This window comes from Aquarana catesbeiana, linkage group LG02 (genome assembly GCF_042186555.1).
Source record: "Aquarana catesbeiana isolate 2022-GZ linkage group LG02, ASM4218655v1, whole genome shotgun sequence".
NCBI classification, from domain to species: Eukaryota; Metazoa; Chordata; class Amphibia; order Anura; family Ranidae; genus Aquarana; species Aquarana catesbeiana.
The window spans coordinates 86,561,149-86,569,908 of NC_133325.1; positions in this window are offsets into that span (position 1 = coordinate 86,561,149).

The window sequence follows — 8,760 nt, forward strand, 5'->3', positions numbered from 1 at the left end:
TATTCTAGTCCGGTCGTACGTCTTCACGTTAGAAATGATCGGACTTTGGTGTGATCGTGTGTAGGCAAGTCTGCTTCGTTGGAACTCCATCAAAAAGTCCTTAGGGGTTCAGTCCGACGAAAAGTCCAGTCGTGTGTACCCGGCGTTTGATTGCCCTGTAATTGGCTCCATCCATCTTCCCATCAACTATGAACAGCTTACCTGTCCCTGCTGAAGAAAAGCATCCCCACAACATGATGCTGCCACCACCATGTTTCACAGTGGGGATGGTGTGTTCAGGGTGATGAGCAGTGTTAGTTTTCCGCCACACATTGTTTTGCTTTTAGGCCAAAAAGTTCAATTTTGGTCTCATCTGACCAGAGCACCTTTTTCCACGTTTGCTGTGTCTCCCACATGGCTTCTCGCAAACTGCAAACAGGACTTCTTATGGCTTTCTTTTAACAATAGCTTTCTTCTTGCCAATCTTCCATAAAGACCAGATTTGTGGAGTTCACAACTAATAGTTGTCCTGTGGACAGATTCTCCTACCTGAGCTGTAGATCTCTGCAGCTCCTCCAGAGTTACCATGGGCCTCTTAGCTGCTTCTCTGATGAATGCTCTCCTTGCCCGGCCTATCGGTTTAGGTGGACAGCCATGTCTTAGTAGGTTTGCAGTTGTGCCATACTCTTTCCATTTTCAAATGATGGCTTGAAAAGTGCTTTGTGAGATGTTCAAAGCTTGGAATATTTTTTTATAACCTAACCTTTAAACTTCTCCACAACTTTATCCCTTACTTGTCTGGTGTGTTCCTTGGCCTTCATAATGCTGTTTGTTCACTAAGGTCCTCTAACAAATCTCTGAGGGCTTCACAGAACAGCTGTATTTATACTGAGATCAAATTACACACAGGTGGATTCTATTTACTAATTAAATGACTTCTGAAGGCAATTGGTTGCACTAGATTTTAGTTAGGGGTATCAGAGTAAAGGGGGCTGAATACAAATGAAGCTACACTTTTCCGATATTTATTTATAAAAGATTTGTAAAACCATTTATCATTCTCCTTCCACTTCACAATTATGTGGCACTTTGTGTTGGTCTATCACAGTGATGGCAAACCATGGCACTCCAGATGTTTTGGAACTACATTTCTCATGATGCTCAACTACACTGCAGAGTGCATGAGTATCATGGGAAATGTAGTTCCAAAACATCTGGGGTGCCAAGGTTCACCATCAATGGTCTTTCTCTTCTCACCTTTATCACCAGAGCCGGATAAAGAACATCATGGGCCTGGTGCTGAGGATTATGGTGGGGCTTTTTATAAACAAAAAATAAATACAATAATTAAAATTGCAAACAATTTTTTGCTATAACAAATTAAATTAAATAGAGAGAGGAAGGATGAGAGAGAAAAAGGGGATGAGAGAGAGGTTAGGGGTGAGGGAGGGAAGATGAGAGAGAGTGAGAGGGGGATGAGCATGCGTGGAAGTGACAGCAACACAGCCCGGCCAAGGCAAGTGACCCAAGGCACAGAACCAGGAAGGAAGACAGGGTGAAGATGGAACAAAAGTGTGCCCATTCTAGAGTTGGTAACATTGAGGATATTCAATATAATTTTAAAGAACTGTTTTTGTGTGTAAGAGGCGTAGGGGAGGAGTATGGATGGTAAAAGTGGGAAGTATGTGCAGGTGAGGGAGAGGAATGTGGAGGGTATAACAGTGGGCACTATGTACAGGAGAGGAGTGTGGAGGGTATGCCAGTGGGCAGTATGTACAGGAGAGGCGTGTGGAGGGTATGATGTGGCAGTATGTACAGGAGAGGAGTGTGGAGGGTATGACAGTGAGCAGTATGCACAGGAGAGGAGTGTGGAAGGTATTATGAGGGAGGTATGTATAGGAGAAGAGTGTGGAAATAAAGATAGTTGGCAGTATGTCCAGGAGAGCAGTGTGGAGGGTATCACAGTGGGCAGTATGTACAGGAGAGGAATGTGGAGGGCATGACCGTGAGCAGTATGCACAGGAGAGGAGTGTGGAGGGTTTGACAGTGGGCAGTATGTACAGGAGATGTGTGTGGAGGGTATGACAGTGGGCAGTATGTACAGGAGAGGAGTGTGGAGGGTCTGACCATGGGCAGTATGTACAGGAGAGGAGTGTGGAGGGTATGACAGTAAGCAGTAAGTACAGGAGAGCAATGTGGAGGGTATGACAGTGAGCAGTATGTACAGGAGAGGATTGTGGAGGGTATGACAGTGGGCGCTATGTTTAGGAGAGAAGTGTGGAGGGTATGACAGTGGGCACTATGTATAGCAGAAGAGTGTGGAGGGTATGACAGTGGGCACTATATACAGGTGAGGAGGATGAAGAAATCTGGGAAGGAAAAATGTAAAGGTTTGTGGGAGGATGTTTAGGGACTGCGTAGTGGTTAAGTGGGCCATACATGAATTGAAATTAAGCCAATTAAGCAGAGACCAGCCATAGTCGATCTATGTATGGGCTAGCTGGTTGTACACAAGTCAATCTATTAATCAACTTGAGTACAACCAGCCTGTTGGGTTTTTCCCAAAACAATCAGTGCTGCCAGCTATAGTTAGCAACACTGATCATTGTATTCTGTGAGTTTGGAAGGCTCCCCACTGGCAGAGCACAATAACACTGCGGGAGTGATTCCCCCAGCCACAGGTCAGCAGGTGAGAGTGTGTGTGGGGACAGGCTGGGGAGAGAGGTCTGTCAGCAGGGGGGTGTGAGGTGGTCATGGAGGGATATCAATCAGTGGGTGGGGGGAGTAACTGAGAGTGATATCTTTTGGAGTAGGGTGTGTCATTTGCAGCTTGGGAAATGGTCACCTGGGAAGTGGCTGGGGACTGACCTGGTTGGTGGTAAGTGTGAAATGGATGATGTGTTTCAAGTTTCTTTCACATTTGCAGTAATGCTTACTGCCCTCTGAAAATTGATCTGTGGTGTATTGCTTTTCAACGAGTGGTATAGCAGCAGCTGACAGGCGTTCATGAGGTGCTACTGCCGCCTTTTTTTTTTTACATTGCTGAATGGCAGCTTTACATTGTTGGACTGTGCTGCTACTGCGAGCGAGTTTGACAGGCGGTGCTGCCTGTCAAACACTGCAGGCTCCAAGCTATCCATTGATCTCAGTGCCTCTGAAAAGAAGTGAGGAGAGGCACTGTTAGCTCATCCTCTCAGTCTGCTGCAAACAGAATGGGCCAGCTTGTATTTAAACTGGCCGCTCTGTATGTAGCTTCTGACAGGCTGCGCAAGGAGGCCTGTATCTCCAGGATCATAGGTGATAGGAGCCCCAAATTTTGACCAGTAGTGGGGTAGACCTTCAGCTACTTACCCCCTAAATTTGGGCTCTATGTGACCCCTGGATGCCGAGCCATGACCTTCAAAGTCAATTTTTTTTTTTTTGTGATTTTTTAAATTTTATTTAAATGGGCCTATCTTAAGGTAAGGGGCCTGGAACTGCAGCTCCAATAGCCCCTATGTTAATCCGGCCCTGTTTATTACCCGCAGGTAAGTCCTAATTATCTACCTTTTCAACATCCCTTTTAAGTTTTTTTTTTAGCTTACATAGTTACATAGTTAGTCTGGTTGAAAAAAGACACAAGTCCATCTAGTTCAACCAGCCTACTATCTTAATTGTGTACATGGATGGTTAAATAATCAAAATTTAGACCAATAGTAGTATGGGAGACTAACTACTTTTTTGTTGTAAATATTTGATAACCTTACCAGTCTACCTGGTTTTGCTGGTTGACAGAGAGAATAACGCTTCGTCATTTACCACGATGTATGAACATTGCTATTTTGTAGCCTGTTACGTGTGTTGTGCTGCCATCATTGAACTCATAGAGAATTAAAATAAATAAATGAATAAATAGCCTAATAAATGCAAAACTAAAAAATCAGCTTGTACTGCAATACACACTTTTGCGCCTACTGGGGTAGTATCAACATGCAGCCTAGGCTCAGAGTACTACTACACCCAGCAGTGGACACACATCATTACACAAGTTCCACTCAACCCCTTTGATGCTTGAGGAGAAGAGGAAAGACCAGTGACTTTATTGAATCCATAAAAAGTGTCAATGCACTATATACATAATTATATATAGATATATACAGTAGATACAGTATCTCACAAAAGTGAGTACACCCCTCAGATTTTTGTAAATATTTTATTATATCTTTTCATGTGACAACACTGAAGAAATGACACTTTGCTACAATGTAAAGTAGTAAGTGTACAGCTTGTATAACAATGTAAATTTTCTGTCCCCTCAAAATAACTCAACACCCATTATGTCTAAAGCGCTGGCAACAAAAGTGAGTACACCCCTAAGTGAAAATGTACAAATTGGGCCCAAAGTGTGAATATTTTGTGTGGCCACCATTATTTTCCAGCACTGCCTTAACCCTCTTGAGCATGGAGTTCACCAGAGTCTCACAGGTTGGCATTGGATTCCTCTTCCACTACTCCATGATGACATCATGGAGCTGGTGGATGTTAGAGACCTTGCGCTCCTCCACCTTCCGCTTCAGGATGCCCCACAGATGCCCAGTCTCCGAAGAGAGGGGATCATGCTCTGCTTCAGAATATCACAGTACATGTTGGCGTTCATGGTTCCCTCAATGAACTGTAGCTCCCCAGTGCCGGCAGCACTCGTGCAGCCCCAGACCATGACACTCCCACCACCATGTTTGACTGTAGGCAAGACACACTTGCCTTTGTACTCCTCACCTGGTTGCCGCCGCACACGCTTGACACCATCTGAACTAAATACATGTATCTTCGTCTCATCAGACCACAGGACATGGTTCCAGTAATCCATGTCCTTAGTCTGCTTGTCTTTAGCAAACTGTTTGCGGGCTTTCTTGTGCATCATCTTTAGAAGAGGCATCCTTCTGGGATGACAGCCATGCAGACCAATTTGATGCAGTGTGCGGCGTATGGTCTGAGCACTGACAGGCTGACCTCCCCACCCCTTCAACCTCTGCAGCAATGCTGGCAGCACTCATACGTCTATTTCCCAAAGACAACCTCTGGATATGACGCTGAGCACATGCACTCAGCTTCTTTGGTCGACCATGGCGAGGCCTGTTCTGAGTGGAATCTGTCCTGTTAAACTGCTGTATGGTCTTGGCCATCGTGATGCAGCTCAGTTTCAGGGTCTTGGCAATCTTCTTATAGCCTAGGTCATCTTTATGTAAAGCAACAATTCTTTTTTTTCAGATTATCAGAGAGTTCTTTGCCATGAGGTGTCATGTTGAACTTCCAGTGACCAGTATGAGAGAGTGAGAGCGATAACACCAAATTTAACACACCTGGTCCCCATTCACTCCTGAGACTTTGTAACACTAATGAGTCATGACATGACACCGGGGAGGGAAAATGGCTAACTTGGCTCACTTTTGTTGTCAGCGTTTTAGACATTAATGGCTGTGTGTTGAGTTATTTTGAGGGGACAGCATATTTACAGCTGTACACTCACTACTTTACATTGTAGCAAAGTGTCATTTCTTCAGTGTTAAAAAGTAGATATTTGCCAGCACACCAAGGATCGGCACAAAGTGGCATTCAAACGGGTAGTTTATTGCATGATCACAACACAAGAAAGGTGCAACGTTTCGGAGTCACGCAGGACCCCTTCGTCAGGCATGTGACTCCGAAATGTTGCACCTTTCTTGTGTTGTGATCATGCAATAAACTATCCGTTTGGACACCACTTTGTGCCGATCCTTGGTGTGCTGGCAAATAAATACCTACTTTGTGACTTGAACCAGTATCCAGCTGGTTGTTGCTGCAGCACCCAAATCTTGAGAGCTTATACCAGGAACGTGTGCGATGGGAATATGAAGTATTTCTTCAGTGTTGTCACATGAAAAGATATGATAAAATATTTACAAAAATGTGAGGGGTGTACTCACTTTTGTGAGATACTGTATATCTATCTATGTATATATATTTATATGTATAGATAGATAAATAGAGTCTCATTGAGCTCTAAGTTCAGGCTCATCAAACCTTAAATCCAGGAATGAGGATCCACGATCAGAAAGGAACTTTAAGGTATAAGAGAGAGGCTCCGAGTCCAGTACTCCTATGGAGTCTTGGTTCCAGTGGGATGGATCAGGTTGGAATACATCAATCAGCAGCCTTAATGAAAGTCAATGTGGGATATATCACAGGAGAGGATGTGAGTGATGATGAGTGGATGGCGGCTCAGATTTTGGTGCAGCAGGGCTCATCAGGTCTGGGAATCCTCAATAACGTAGAAAACAAAAGTGGCCACAGGGTGAAAAGGGGGCGTGTGCAATGCGTTTCAGAGGACCTGCCTCTTATTCAACCAGGGCCATCTTAAGAGCATTATAGGCCCCCGGGCAATACAATGCACTGGGGCCCTGTCTACACTACACTATATCCACTGGCCACTACACACCACACTGACCACTACACTACACACCACACTAACCTACCTGATTCCTATACTGACCACTACACTACACACAGACCACTACACTACACACTGACCTCTACACACCACACCACCCTACCTGATTTCTATACTGACCACTACTACACAAACTACACTATCCACTGACCACTACACTATTACACAATACACTACCCACAGACCACTACACAATATACTACATACTGACCGCTACACAATACTCTACCCACAGACCAATACACCCCATTCACACACACACACACACACACACACACACACAATACACTACACACACACACACACAATACACAATACACTATACACCACACACACACACACACACACACTACACCATACAATACACACACACACACACAATACACTATACACTACACACAATGCCTTATACACTACACACAACACATTACACTATACACTGACTTTATGGCTGCTCATTCTTCCCAGACCATATCTACTCCCCCCGGGCCAGCAACAAATCTCACGAGTGAGTCTCTTACCTTTTTTTCTTTCATGATCTGCTCAGCCTTTGCGCCGCCTGTCACACTGCCAGATTGCCTGCCCCGGCGGGGACATGATCGGTGACACGGAGAGGAGGAGGAGAGGAGGTGAAGAAGACATCGGGCACAGACTGCATCCCCCGGCGGGGACATGATCGGTGACCCGGGGAGGAGGAGGAGAAGACAGCGGCCACAGCTCACAGTGAAGGCCAGCCCCGCTCTCCCACGATTGAGGACAGGCCAGCCCCACCTGCCGCACATGACCCCTTTCGCCCAATCACAGGGCGCCAGGGGCCGGCCTGAGACTGGACATGGCGGCCGGAGCGCGGGGTCACAGAAAACTGGAGCGAGGGTTACACACAGATGCTTGGCTGGGTTGCTGGGCAGGTGGGGCCCCCCAGGCAATTGGGACCCCCGGGCAACTGCCCAGCGTGCCCAATGGAAAAGACGGCCCTGATTTCAACTATGCCTAATCATGGGACAGGGATGTCTTTTATACCAGTAGTTCCAGATACTGGTAATGCAGGTGGGAGAGTGAATTGATTATGACAGATTAAAATGGGCCAATCAATTGGCAGGGGATGGGGATCAGTGCATGGCAGTTAAAAAGGACACAATTAAAAAACACAACTAAAACTCAGTATATCTGAGAGAACCTGGAACAATGGAATAGGAGAAGATAATTGTAAACAGTGAGGAAGATGTCTGTAGATATTGTTACACCTGAATGGATAAGCCCATAGGAGATCTAAAAGTACACACCAGGAGAGCACACAGTAAAATATTCCCATTGATCTCCCCCAAATTATCAGACCGCTTGTCCCAGCTCTACATTCTTCATAGAGCATACCTCACACCCCTTAGAGTGGCAAGATATAAATGCACACAATCTATCACATGCCTGATGTGTGGGAAAGAGACTGGTACCTTTTTCCATTTGATGTGGACATGTCCTAGGATTCAGGGTCTGTGGGAACAAATTGTGACATTCCTACATGACACAATGGGTTCACCCCTAGCGCTAGATCCAAAACAATGCCTCTTGGGTATAATTCCAGACACAATTGACAAATACACCAAAATATTTCTCCATGAAACACTCTTTGCAGCAAGAAAGGTCATAGCCAAAAAATGGATGAGACAAGTGTCTCCCAAATTAGTGGAATGGAAGGTGGAAGTGAATAATACCCTACCGTATAAGAAATGCATATACATTAATAGAGGTTGCCCTGCCAAGTACAATAAGATATGGGATCGTTGGCTCCAAGAATCTGACACCTGTGTATAATGAAACTAATTTAGTATGGAATGATTTCTTGAGGGTACACCATGATGTGTGGTTTCTAAATGTTACATGTATGATCACAAAATATTCTCACAGAGTAAACATAATGTACTGCTTAACATATGTATAGAGTTTATAACAATTCATGTACTAGCTGCCAAGTTTGTATGTTACAGCAAGCATCACCTGTATGCACCAGTTAATTAATAAAACTTTGTTTGATGTAAAAAAAAAAAATATTCCCATTGATCTCAGATCATTGTGGCTCCCATCAGGGATGCTAAGCAAGGGAGTACAAGGGCAGAGAACAAATGGGAGACATAACAGTACTAACAATGCATACTGGAGTGGATCCCTATCTGGTGTCAGTGAAAAGACCAAAAAATAATAATGAATAAAAGTGAAACTTTTAAGAAATCTGAATTATGTATGCAGGGACCCAGAGAAATTGTGTATGAATACTCACAAATTAAAAGGAAGGCAAGAAAAGATGACTCCTAATGCCTTAC